This window comes from Sus scrofa, chromosome 1, assembly GCF_054392235.1.
Source record: "Sus scrofa isolate SSC_HxYL_T2T_F1_AM1 chromosome 1, Sscrofa_HxYL_maternal_Yorkshire_Landrace_v2.0, whole genome shotgun sequence".
In the NCBI taxonomy this organism is placed as follows: Eukaryota; Metazoa; Chordata; class Mammalia; order Artiodactyla; family Suidae; genus Sus; species Sus scrofa.
This window is the reverse complement of record NC_139383.1, coordinates 235,960,441-235,973,308: the sequence shown is the minus strand read 5'-3', so window position 1 is coordinate 235,973,308 and position 12,868 is coordinate 235,960,441. Positions and strand designations below refer to the sequence as shown.

General features: G+C 39.8%; 1 long non-coding RNA gene across 9 annotated transcripts in view; it reads left to right on the top strand.

The window, feature by feature from the left end:
* Window positions 1–12,868, top strand: part of LOC110255688 (uncharacterized) — an 81,108-nt gene that overhangs the window by 14,571 nt on the left and 53,669 nt on the right. For all 9 annotated transcript variants that reach the window (XR_014822746.1, XR_014822740.1, XR_014822720.1 and 6 more), the window contains exon 2: window positions 7,263–7,466. This is a non-coding gene — a long non-coding RNA (uncharacterized LOC110255688). The remainder of the gene's footprint in view (window positions 1–7,262; window positions 7,467–12,868) is intronic.

Below are 12,868 nucleotides of genomic sequence, written 5' to 3'. Positions count from 1 at the left end.
TATTTTTTGGCCTCATTTGCGACCTGCAGAAGTTCCCAAGCTAGGCTAGAGATTGAACCTGTGCCATAGCAGTGATAACACTGGATCCTTAACCCACTAGGCCACCAGGGAACTCCTGAGTTTTTATATTGATTCTTGCATTTTTTAAGTTCTAAAATTTCCACTACTTCTTTATATCTTCTTTTTTTTTTTTTTGGTGAGGGTTTTGATTTTTTCATCACTTATGAGTATGTTTGTAATTGCTTGTTGAAGCATTTATTATGATGGCTACCTTAAAATCCTTGTCAGATAACTCCAGCATCAGTATAATCTTGGTATTGTTGTCTGTTGATTATCTCATCTCTTTTAAGATTTTCCTGGTTCCTTATGAGTGATTCTCAGTTGTATCTTGAACATTTTTGCTTATAAATTATGAGGTTCTGGGTCATATTTAAATCTTTGTTTTGGTAGGTCTTCTGTGACACCACATCAGTGGAGGAAGGCTAGTGATGCCTTATTATAATATTGTCAGGTCATGTAGAAGCCCTGATTCTCCACTTGGCCTTTACTGAATCCTGGGAAGCAGAAGGGCATCTCATTGCTGGGTGGGAATAGGAGTTCAATTTTAGTATATGGGCTGCTGAAGTGAGCATGGGAGTAGGAGTTCAGACTTTCTATCAGGCCTCTTCTATGCTACAAAGAGCTGAGAAGTCTAGTTATGGCTGGAATATGGTAGAAATCCCAGCTTCCCACTCAGCCCTCTCTGATACCACCTTAGCAGGGAGGAGTGCCTCAACCACTAGGTGAGGATGGAAGTCTGGCTCCTTACCCAGTCTTTACTGACATCCTGAGGCAGAGTTTATCGGTAGTCTCATTCCAGTACTGTGGAGATAAAAGCCCAACTCCCCCACTGAGAGGGAAAGAGGAGTGTCTTGTTATAGCTGGGCTCTCCCTTCACATTTTTTCTGTGCTATTTTGCTACAGTAGAGCAATTATTGTCTAAAAGTTTTCTAGGCAGCTCCTTTCCTTTTCTAGTAGCTAAAGAAAACTGGCTTTTCTTTTTTCTTTCTTTCTTTTTTTTTTTTTTTTTAATCTATACTCATTGGTTTTTCCAAGGCTGCCTGTTCTTTTGAACCCATTCTGGGCTGAATGAGGCAAGAGGAAAACTCCTATCCCCGTGTCCTTCCTTGGGTCCTGAGATCCCTAGTAGGTCTACCTTCTTCCCTCTACATTTTATTTATTTATGTATTTATTTATTTTTGTCTTTTTGCCATTTCTTGGGCTGCTCCTGTGGCATATGGAGGTTCCCTTGAGCTAGGGGTCAAATTGGATGGGTCAATGCCAGATCCTTAACCCACTGAGCAAGGCCAGGGATCGAATCCTCAACCACATGGTTCCTAGTCAGATTCATTAACCACTGAGCCATGACGGGAACTCCTTCCCTCTCCATTTTAGAATCCTCTTGTATTTGTTTATATACAATGTCCAAGGATTTTATTAGCTGTCTTTGTGTGTTACTCCATTTTGTCTTGGAACTGGAAACTCAATATTGGATTCCTATGCTTCTACTCTCACTGCCATGGCATCATAAGGCAAAAGTTCCAAGAAGGAAAATGAACATCCAAGCCCATATACTTTTATTGCTGACACCCACTGCCCCTGAGTTCCAGTACATCTGGGTGGATGTAAAAGGTTTTAGCTCTACACCCAACACAACATTTTTCCCCTTCCAGTATCAGTGTAGTGGGTGGCAAATGAGACAATACCAGTGCCAGAAATCTAAATTTCCCAGATGTTGAGTTGTTTGCCTCTGGCGTGGAAAGTGTGGCTCACTAGCTGTATTTCTTCAGGGAACATAGCTACTATGACAAGATCTCTATTTTCTATCATGAAGGCTCCACCTGCTTTTGTGACATTTTAGAGCTTAACTGATGCCACTTCATCTCTGTAGATCAATTCTTTGTTGGAGCAAGAGAAGAAATCATTACTTTTATATATTTCAAATGTACTCTCTAACAACAAACACAGGCACTTCAAGCCTTGAAATCTTTGCTGCTGGCACACATTTCAAATAGCAATTGGGGCTGCCACTTAAGGAAGTGCAGTTTGTGCATTGCACAAAGGCACCCAGCCAATAGGACAAAAGGGAGCTAAGATCCAGCCCCAGCTCCTCTTGCCAAATCATGTACCCACAGGGCTGCATCACTCAGAGGGGGTGCCTTTTTCAAATTTGCACAAAGGCTCCCTATAAGCAATCAGCTGGGCTCTGAATCTAACAATAGCAGTATTGGAGCATCTCGAAAAAATACTCTCTTGTATTCCATAAACTCATTATACTTGAATATTCAATTCATACTCATACATAATTTATATCATCACTTCAAAATCATTTATTTTCAGATTTTCAGGCCTATTAAAATGAACTCCAAATCATCTGAGGTTGGGTGCATTGCAAATTTTGGCAAGGGTCAAATTGGCTTTTTAAAGAGATTTTCCACTATTTTCCTGGGGCTGCACCTTCCCATCCATTAGTGAGGATTGTTAATTATCAGGTGCTGGGCAAAAGCTAGGCTTTCAGATGGGTACAATCCCCTGTCCCTTAGCTGTGAACAAAGCCCTCTGTTTTAGCCACACTGATCATGTGACACATCAGTATATGATTCGAAGCCAGTTGAATATCCCTGCCATCTTGGAATGGCTGCATCATTGATTAAATTTGGAAACTGAAGGTTGAAATAGGAAACTAAAATGTTGTAAGAAGAGGCCTATTATTTGTCTACTTAACCAATCAGCTGGTAGCCACTTAGTGGAAATATCTCTTCTCAGAAGAGCTTTAAATTCCTTGGATCAAATAAGCCTTATAAAATGCATTGGTCTTAGTCCTACTAAAAACCCAGTAGTGATTTAGATGTAAACAGTTGGCTAACATGAAGACAAATTCAAGACAAAGAAGAGAGCATCAAATCTGCAACACTGGCACTTATTTCTTTGATTTACTAAAATAGTAATATTTTGGAAAATATTACTATTTTCAGAAATGAAGATGATGGAGTTCCTTGGTAGCTCAGCGAGTTAAGGATCCGACGTTGTCACTGCTGTGGTGCTGGTTACAGCTGTGGGGCAGGTTCAGTCCTTGGCTGGGGAATTTTTGCATGCTCATAGGCACAGCCAAAAAAGAAAAAATGAAGATGATGAGCTAATGATTGTGCCAAAAACGCTGAATGGGCTTCATCTTCCTCTTTGCCAAAGCCATTTGCTCAGTTCAGCAAATCTTCCAACATAACTGCACCTCAAGATTCATGTCCACTAGATGAAGAGTTTAAGCTAGCCCTAAAACACTCTAAATTGATTTCACACTTGTTAAACTTTCCTTTTTCAAATGTACTCAATTCTAACAGCAAAGACAAGAATTCTATAAATAGCCACACCCCTTTTGGAAAACACTGTCATGCCACAAGGAAGGTTGTGTCTTGAAATTCCACTGTAAATAAAAAATAAAATAAACTTTGGAGAATTGCTATAAGTTTCCTTTTAGTAGTTAAATGTGAGCAGAATGAATTCTTTATTATTTTCCTGTATAATATGTCCCATTGTATAACTAACCTTGTACCAAAAAAAAAGGTATTTTGCAGAGCAGATTAAATCACAGAACTTGGCTAATATGACTCTCAAAAATGTTTGTCATAAATCTACATATTGTCATATGAATGGACGTCCATTATTAAATTGTTGAGTGTTAAAGTGTTGGTTTGGAAATATTCATCCAATGTGAAGGATTAAAAAAAAACAAAATTCAGTAAAAGGCCAGGATCCTGGTCCTCATTTGCCATATCCCATGAGATCTTAGTTAAGACACTTATTTTCCTTGGACCTTTGTTTCCACATCTAGAAAGTAAAGAAGCTAAATTAGATGTTTTATTGATTGCTTAGAGTCTCATAATTCTATGTGAAATAGTGTTTGGACTGTTCATTCAGAAGTCTCAAATCATTAGAACTAATACTTGTCAATTTACAGATGAAGAACCTGGAGCACAAATAAGCTAAGTATCTTGCCCCAAACCACAAAACTAAACTTTGGAATGGCTGATCCCTTACCCAGGCCTGTCTGATTCCAGAGCTCATGCTTTTAGCTCTACCTCCAATTCTCCCCTTTTAGGAGAAGAAGAAACTCTGGTTTCTGTAACTTTATAAATTCCACAATTTTATAAAGGATAGGATATAAAATCAAGAGCCCCTTGGAGAAAGTACTGGACTGCTTGAGGGTTGGCCTCTATACCTTGCCCTTCAATTAAGTGAGACATTTCGCAAACTGTGACCTGCACCAGTACCATCAATAACACTTGAAAAAATGCCAGAGATGCAGATTCTTAAGCCCCATCCCATGCTTACTGAATCAGAAACACTGGAAATGGGACCAGCAATCTGTGTTTTAACAAGCCCTCCAAGTGATTCTGTCACACACTACAGCTTGAGAATCATTGCACTAAGATATACGACCTTGGGAAATGCATGCAAGAAATCTTGAGTCTTGGCTGCCAGCTCTGAAATCCTATGGTTCTGCTATGACCTAATATCTGAATTATTAATAGGATAGACCAGATTCATATCCCTAATTGTGAGAACTGATATCCAATAAAGGGAAGAAAGAGAAGGTATAGGAGGACCAAGGGGTCGGCCTTTGGTATAGCCCCAATTAGTCAAAACAGCAGCTTTGTTCGTGATGATTAATGGCAGTGATGCTTGTGACATCCCAAAATAGTGATGCTTGTGACATCTTTTTTGGAGTCACTTTAAATGCAACTAGCTCTTTGGGAATTTAAAAATTTATTAGGCAACTTGGAGTTCAGCTCAAAGACAGAATCAATGAAAAATGTGCACTCTGTTTCTTTAGCCCTGCTGTAAGTCATTGAAGAGACAGTTTCTGGGAATGGAGTCTAATAGATCATTTTTGCAAATTGGAGCAAAGTAATATCTCACTTCCCAGGAGTTAAAACCTCTCCCTCTATCCCCACCACCCAGGAGGTGGCATATATTTCAGGATTTATTTCAACCAGAGATGACATAAGCAACCTTCCAGGTAGCTTCAGGAACTCATGTTTCTCCAGTTTAGCAATGACTCAGCAGATGGTAGCAAGTATGAATGGCCTTAAGTACCATACTGGCGCCAAGGGTCCTATTTTCATTATTTATTAAACATTTTACTAGGTTGCAGCCTAAGTCCTGATGTTAGGACAAATGCCAATTTCACTTGTGAGGCTGAAGATACTAATCTGTTATTAAAATATTTGCTATATAGTAGCCATTCGATGAATGTCTGTCAAATGAAATAGTAAGTTAACTGAAGTAGTGCGCAGGCGTCAATTTGCTTTGTAAATAGCAGTGATGATTGTACACCATTATTTCAAATACAGACTCTTACCTATTTCTTTCATGATAGGGAAAGATATTAACATGTTCCAAGCACTTATTAATGTCCTGAGTCCTTTGTGAATGTTTGTCTCATTTAATCCTCACAACAAGTCTGAAGTTGGATTATTAGTCCCATTTGTAGGCCAAAAAAATTGAAGCCAATATTCCCAAAATTGTACAGCTGATAAATGGCAGAACCAAGACTAGAATGTAATTCTTACCCCTTCACTTTCTGTGCTAACAATACTGGACTTAGTAGGTAAGCAAAATGACTTCTTAGAACTGGGGCCCAGACTGGCCTGCAACAGGCTGATATTCAAGAATCATAGGTCCAATCTTGAAATAACAAACAGAGACAATGGATTATGGCAGATAAAGGAAGAAATAAGATCATATTTTAAAAATCAAATATTTTATACATATAAAATAATTTATGGATATGTCATGTATATATAAAATATAAAATAAAGATAAGGTGTAAAGAATATAGTAAATACTTGTGTGCCTATCACCCATACCACCCATATATATATTATATAGATAGATATTTATATCTATATAAAATTTCTTGGGCATTCCCATTGTGGCTCAGCAGTGACAACTCAACCAGCGTCCATGAGGATGTCGGTTTGATCCCTAGCCCACTTGGTGGGTTAAGGATCTGGTGTTGCCATGAGCTGCTGCAGGTTGCAGACATGGCTTACATTTGGCATTGCCATGGCTGTGGCATAGGCCAGCAGCTGCAGGCTCTGATTCAAGCCCTAGCCTGGGAATTTCCATGTGCTGTGGATGCGGCCCTAAAAAGAAAAAACAAAGTATATATACACATACACACATATGCCACTATCTTAATTTTTAAAATTTTTCTCTTTATGGTTTTATTATATGTCTGTATATATATATATATATATATATGCATAATATATTATTAACTTTGTTTTTAAATTTTATATGTAAGGTGTAAGCGTTCAAGTGCTCTTCTGCAATTTACGTTTTAAAAATTTAATATTATGTTCCTGAAATTTATCCATTTTGGCACATAGACCTATGGTTCATTCATTTTTACTGCTGTATAATTTTCTATTTTATGAACATACCATGATCTAGTCTTTCTATCAGTGGGCATTTGGATTTTTTCCCATTTTTTACCATCACAAATAGTGCTATCATGACCATCTTTGTACATGTCTCCTGATCACTATGTTTATCTAAATATATACTGCCTAGAAGTAAATTGCTGGATCACAGAGTACGCATGTGTTCAGCTTGATAAGGCAATGAAAATTGTTTCCTAAAGAATTTGGATCAAAGGAGTGCCCTTTGTGGCTCAGTGGTAAGGAACCCAATTAGTATCCATGAGCATGCAGCTTTGACCCCTGGCCTAGCTCAGTGAGTTAAGGATCAGGCATTGTGGCAAGATGTGGGTAGGCTGCTGCTATGGCTGTGGCATAGGCTGGAAGCTGCAGTTCCGATTTAGTCCCTAGCCTGGGAACTTCCATATGCCACAGGTGTGGGCCTAAAAGGAAAAAAAAATTTCGACCAGAGAATTCCTTCATGGCTCAGCAGGTTAAGGATTTGGCCACTGGCCACTGTCACTGCTCTGGCTCTGTTTACAGCTGTCAGGGGGGTTTGATCTCTGGCCAGGGATCTTCCGCATGCCACAGGTGCAGCCAAAAAAAAAAAAAAGGGGAATTCAGATTGTCATACTTTTAATGTTTGCTGAACTAGTGAGTGCAAAATGATATCTTAGTTTTAATTTGTAGTTCCTGAATAATTAATTTGGTTGAGTATTTATTTATTCATGTGTTTGTTGGCTTTTCTAATTTCCTTATCTACAAAGTAAATGCAGTTCATATCTCTCTTTACTTTCTTAGCCCTTTTATATCCACATGTGGATGAGGAGTTAAAGATACATGAGTAGCACTGAGGCAGATGAAGAGGAATGAGGCAGAATGAGTGTTCCAAGAAGAGAAGACACCATATTTGAAATGCCAGACATCAGTGAGAATGTGGGGTGTTTGAGAAACCAAGAGAAATCCTATGCATTATGATGCTAAAATGCAAGCTTTGATTTTAAGGTAAGAAAGTTCTGAAATTGAAGTGACTTCCATGACAGGCCACTCTTTAGTAATATCAAAGTAAATATCCAGGAATTGGTTATATGACTCCTGAATCCTAAGTGAGGGAATGATTTGCAGAGATGATTTTTTGGAGAGAGAGTTATTTCCTCCAACTCCTCATAGGAGGAGGTATATGGGGTGCTCCCTTTCACCTTGAGATTAACGAGAGGGACTTCTGTGGGACCAGCAGGAGAATTTAATATGTGTCCTGAGGAGTCTGGAGAACAAGATGGAGTAATGTTGATTCATACTTCAAAAACTGAAGTTATCTGCAGTTATAGAGTCAGAAGAGAGATCAGCAGGCAGCAACTTAATTCTACATTTGGTGTGGCATCTTTAAACAATATGAGCCAGGAAAGAAGTTTAACCCTTTCCTTACCTCTCTTCTCTTCCCCTGCTTCAACCCCCTGGTGGAAAAGGAAACCAGCTTTAGCACATTGGAGGGGGTTGTGAGAAGTGGGAACACCATGTGGGGGGAAAAGACTATGACCCACTTTCTTCTTCCACAGGCAACCAGCCCACATTGGGCTCCAGCAGAGGGAAGGGGCACATTTTAATTTTAAATCAAGTTTAGTGTTTTCGGTGTCATATGGGAATAAATGTTTTGAAATATTGAACTGAAAATGTCTTGACACTGGACAGACGATGTTTCCTATTACCCAATTGGGAACTGAAAAGTTACTGAAATGGCTGGCATTTTCATCCACATGTGAGAGAGAAAAATCATCATATGAAAGGTTAAGGGAACAGTGGGAGACAGATATTAAGTTGTTTCCTGATGATGTCCTAATTTTCAAAAATAATATAACCAGAGAACAGCAAGAAAAGAGGTTGGTAAAGAAAGCAGCAAAGGCCAGATTGATTCACATGAGGATTTGGGGCTTTACGATAAAGGCCATAGACAGCCATTGAAGAGTTCTAGATAGGGGAAATTTGTGATCAAATTTGTACTGTTAAAAATAGGAGTTCCCGTCGTGGCGCAGTGGTTAACGAATCCGACTAGGAACCATGAGGTTGCGGGTTCGATCCCTGCCCTTGCTCAGTGGGTTAACGATCTGGCGTTGCCGTGAGCTGTGGTGTAGGTTGCAGACGCGGCTCGGATCCTGCGTTGCTGTGGCTCTGGCGTAGGCTGGCAGCTATAGCTCTGATTCAACCCCTAGCCTGGGAACCTCCATATGCCTCGAGAGCGGCCCACGAAATAGCAAAAAAAAAAAAAAAATTGTACTGTTAAAAATAAATCCTTCTAGTTTCAGGGTAAATGATGATTTGAAGGGCTGCAGAGGTAGGGATCACCCAGAAGAGGCCATGGTTTAGGAAAAATATTTGGTAGCTTGACCCAGATTGGTGGCAGTAAAGATAAAAGAAATTGAAGGGTATAGGAGAAGTGTTAAGTTTGAGAATAATTGGTGGTGGACCTGATGTGGGAAGTCAAGATGGCTTCTACATTTTTTTAATTTTATTTTTTTTATATTGAAGTATAGGTGATTTATAATGTTATGCTAGTTTCCAGTGCACAACAAAGTGATTCAGTTATATATACACATATACCCATTCCTTTTCAGATTCTTTTCCATATAGGTTATTACAGAATACAGGAGTTCTCCTGTAGTGCAGCAGGTTAAGGATCTGGCATTGTCACTGCTGCTGCTTGGTTTGCTGCTGTGGCATAGGTTTGATCCCTGGCCTGGGAACTTCCATAAGCTGCAAGCTTGGCCAAAAGAACGCAGACTATTGAGTAGAGTTCCCTGTGCTATATTGTAGGTCCTTGTCCATTATCTATATTATATAGTAGATAATATATAGTATTATAATATATGTATCTACTATTACAGAGTAGAGATATATATTATATATCTATTATATATAGTAGTGTGTATACTCCCAATTTATCCTCCCCCTTCCAGGCCTCTACATTTCTGATTTGCCACTAAGTAGTTAGGAGCACTATTACCAGAAACTAGGAATTCTTTAAATTCTTTACTTTTGGGGGAGGTATACAGGACAGACAGTAAGTATACACTACTTACTGATGTGGTGACTAATATTCAAGAAAACCATATAATTTGCTGAAGTCCACATGACTCATTACATGCTGAGAGCTGTTGTTGGCTTCTTGCAGTTTCTACTTCAAATGACAATGCTTGAACTAATTCTTTTTGATTGCATTTAGAAACAAATATCCCACGATAGGTAAGAGATAATGAAAATAAAAACCAAAATAAATGGTACCTAATTAAACTTAAAAGCTTTTGCACAACAAAGGAAACCATAAACGAAAAGACATCACACAGAACGGGAGATAATATTTGCAAATGAAGTGATCAACAAGGGATTAATCTCCAAAATATACAAACATCTCCTGCAGCTCTCAATCAAAAAAACAAACAAAAAAAAATAATCGCAAAATGGGCAGAAGATCTAAATAGACATTCTCGAAGGAAGACAGACAGATGGCCAAAAAGCACATGGAAATATGCTCACCATCACTAATTATTAAGAGAAATGCAAATCAAAACAATTATGAGGTATCACCTCACACTGGTGAGAATGGCCATCATCAAAAAGTCTACACATAGTAAGTTCTGGAGAGGGTGTGGAGAAAGGGGTACTCTCCGACACTGTTGGTAGAAACGTAAGTTAGTGCAACCACTATAGAGAACAGTATGGAGGTTCCTTAAAAAAACAAATATAGAAATGCCTGAGTTCCTGTCATGGCTCAGAGGTTAACGAATCCGACTAGGAACCATGAGGTGCAGGTTCGATTCCTGGCCTTTCTCAATGGGTTAAGGATCCAGTGTTGCTGTGGGCTGTGGTATAGGTCGCAGATGTAGCTCAAATGTGGCATTGCCTCGGCTCTGGCATAGGCCAGTGGCTTCATCTCCGATTAGACCCCTAGCCTGGTAATCTCCACATGCCATGGGTGTGGCCCTAGAAAAGACAGAAAGACAAAAAAAAAAAAAAAAAAAAAAAAAGCCGTAGGATCCAGCATTGCCATTCCTAAGCATATATCAGCGAAAGACAAAATCTCTAATTTGGGGAGTTCCTGTTGTTGCCCAGTGGGTTACAAACCCAACTAGTATCCATGAAGATGAGGGTTTGATCCCTGGCCTTGCTCAATAGGTTAAGGATTTGGTGTTTCCCTGAGCTGAGGTGTAGGTCACAGACGTGGCTTGGATCTCTCATTGCTTTGGCTGTGGTGTAGCCTGGCAACTGCAGCTCCGAGTGGACCCCTAGACTGGGAACTTCTATATACTGCAGGTTCAGCCTTAAAAAGCAAAAATAAATAGGAGTTCCTGTGGTGGCGCAGTGGTTAACGAGTCCGACTAGGAACCATGAGGTTGCGGGTTCGGTCCCTGCCCTTGCTCAGTGGGTTAACGATCCGGCGTTGCCGTGAGCTGTGGTGTAGGTCGCAGACGCGGCTCAGATCTCGTGTTGCTGTGGCTCTGGCGTAGGCCGGCGGCTATAGCTCCGATTCAACCCCTAGCCTGGGAACCTCCATATGCCGTGGGAGTGGCCCTAGAAAGATAAAAAAGAAAAGAAAAAGCAAAAATAAATAAATATATTTTTTTTGGTTTTGTTTTTGTTTTTTGTCTTTTTGCCATTTCTAGGGCCGCTTCTGCAGCATATGGAGGTTCCCAGGCTAGGGGTCGAATCGGAGCAGTAGCCGCCGGCCTACGCCAGAGCCACAGCAACACGAGATCTGAGCCGCGTCTGCGACCTACACCACAGCTCACGGCAACGCCGGATCGTTAACCCACTGAGCAAGGGCAGGGACCGAACCCGCAACCTCATGGTTCCTAGTCGGACTCGTTAACCACTGCGCCACCACAGGAACTCCCCTAAATAAATATTTTTGAAAAAAATCACACTAATTTGAAAAAATACCTGCACCCCAATGATCATATCAGCACTATTTACAACTGCCGAGACGTGGAAACAATCTTTAGTCTATCAACAGAGAAATGGATAAAGAAGAACTGGTACAGGTATACAATGGAATATTACTCATCCATAAAAAGAATAAAATAATGCCATTTGCAGCAACATGGATGGACCTAAAGTTATCATACTAAGTGAAGTAAGTAAAAGAAAGAATCATCACACGATACCACTTGTGTAATCTAACAAAAAAAAAAAAAAAAGTGATAGGGATGAACTTATTTACCAAACAGAGACTCAGAGACTTCAAAACTTATGGTTACCAAAGGGGAAGGGTAGGAGGAAGGGATAAATTGGGGTTAACATATACACACTAGTATATATAAAATAGATAACGAACAAGCACCTAGGGTACAGCATAGGGAACCCTACTCATATTCTGTAATAACCTATATGGGAAAAAGAATCTAAAAAGAAGGATGTGTATAACTGAATCACTTTGCTATACACTTGAAATTAACACAATATTGTAAATCAACCATGCTTCAATAAAAATTTTTTAAAAAAAGAAGAGAGAAACTGGGTATAGTCCTCAAACTTAAAATAGTTGTACATTCAACAATTTCAGCAAAACATAATTATGCTTCTTGGGTTAATGGAAAAATTCCAGGAAACCCTAGATTTTAACACAATTGAGAAAACTCTGAATTAGCCTAGGTAAACTTTTGTTTCTCTTCCAGCCACAGTATTCTGTCATTTACCTTTTAGAGTAGCATTTCTTAAACCTTATTGTGCACATGAATCACTTCAGGGATCTTGTTAAAATGCTTGTTCTGCTTCAGTAGGTTTGGGGTGGGGCTTGAGATTCTGCATTTTTAACAAGCTCCCAGGAGATCCCCAGGCTGCAGTTCTGACTTGTGAAAAGGCAAGGTTTAAGATGAGCCCAGAACTTCTCAAAGCTGTTGTGGGCACCGAAAGAGATTAGAGAGAAAGGACCCAAAAGAATCCCAGAAATGCAATTATGTTGGGGATAAACAGATCTAAGCCTTGGGAAATCGTGAAGTAGTCCTATTTGCCAGGCCTAGTTCCCCCACTTTCCAAATTCCTTTTCTCATTCAGCCCTGCTTATGCCTTAGTCCATCTTTCTACAAGATTTACTAATCCTTGCCTAGAGGCAGACTGGAAGGTGGTTTTTCCTGTTGACCTTCCCTGGAAGCTGTATTTTCAACTGCACTTTTAGATTTCTAGACCCAGAGAATAATTGACTTTAATGTGGCATTAGAGGTGATACTTTGATATTTGTGAGAAGGAGGTCTCTGCTCAGCCCTCCAGAGCTGACACAGACAAATCCTGGACCGCCAGTACAAGTGGCTTGTCTTGGAGTTCCTGTCGTGGCACAGTGGTTAACGAATCCGACTAGGAACCATGAGGTTGCGGGTTCGATCCCTGCCCTTGCTCAGTGGGTTGACGATCTGGCGTTG